Consider the following 1463-nt stretch of genomic DNA (forward strand, 5'->3'; position numbering starts at 1 on the left):
CCGGGGGCCAGTGAAGAGAAGGCAGGCACCCCCGGGTGAAATGGTGACTTCAATTAGAAACCACAGGTGCAAATGAAGAGAAAGCTGCCACACCCTGTTGAAATGACGACCTCAATTAGAAATCCCGGCGGAAAGTGAAGAGAAAGGAGGCAATCTTGGAGGAAAAGGGGACTTCAATTAGAAACCCTGGGGGCCAATGAAGAGAAAGCTGGCACACCTGGGTGCAATGGGGACTTCAGTTCGATACCCTGGGGGCTATTAAGAGAAAGCAAACACACCAGGGTGAAAAGGGGACTTCAGTTAGAAACCCAGGGGCGCAATGAAGAGAAAGCCGACACCCCCATGTGAAATGGGGACTTCAATTACAAACCCCAGGGTCCAATGAAGAGAAAGCTGGAACCCACGTTTGAAATGGGGATTTCAATTAGAAATCCCGGGGGCCAATGAAGAGAAAGGAGGCACCCCCGGGTGAAATGGGGACTTCAATTCCAAAACCCTGAGGCCAGTGGAGACAAAGCAGGGACCGCGGGTGCATTGGGGGCTTCGATTAGAAACCCCGGGGGCAAATGAAGAGAAAGGAGGCACCCCTCAGTGAAGTGGGTACTTAAATTAGAAAGCCCAGGGCCAATGAAGAGAAACCTGGCACCCTCGGGTGAAAAGGGGACTTCAATTAAAAATCTTGGGGGCCAATGAAGAGAAAGCAGGAACCCCCGGGGGAAATGGGGACCTCAATTAGAAACCCTGGGGGACAATGCAGAGAAAGGAGGCACCCTCGGGGGAAATGATGACTTCAATTAGAAACCCCGGGGGCCAATGAAGAGAAAGCAGGCACCCCTGGGTGAAATGGGGACTTCAATTGGATACCCCAGAGGCCAATGAAGAGAAAGGACGCAACCTTGGGGGAAAGCGGGACTTCAACTTGAAACCCCAGGGGCCAATGAAGAGAAAGCAGGCACCCCCGGGGGAAATGGGGATTTCAATTCGAAACCCGGGGGGCCAATGAAGAGAAAGCAGGCACCCCTGGGTGAAATGGGGACTTCAACTGGAAACCCCAGGGGCCAATGAAGAGAAAGCAGTCACCGCGGGTGCAATGGGGACTTCAATTAAACCCCCGGGGCCAATGAAAAGAAAGCAAACACACCCCGGGGGGAAATGGGGACTTCAATTAGAAACCCTGGGGGCCAATGAAGAGAAAACAGGGACCACAGGTGCAATGGGGACTTCAATTAGACCCCGGGGGTCAATGAAGAGAAAACAGGGACCGCAGGTGCATTGGGGACTTCAATTAGAAACCCCGGGGGCGAATGAAGAGAAAGCAGGCACCCCTCGGTGAAGTGGGGACTTAAATGAGAAACACTGGGGGCCAATGAAGAGAAACCTGGCAGCCCCGGGTGAAAAGGGGACTTCAATTAAAAATACCGGGGGCCAATGAAGAGAAAGCAGGCACCCCCGGGGGAAATGGG

Source organism: Otolemur garnettii, unplaced genomic scaffold (genome assembly GCF_000181295.1).
Source record: "Otolemur garnettii isolate 467f Iridium unplaced genomic scaffold, OtoGar3 scaffold00554, whole genome shotgun sequence".
Classification (NCBI taxonomy): Eukaryota; Metazoa; Chordata; class Mammalia; order Primates; family Galagidae; genus Otolemur; species Otolemur garnettii.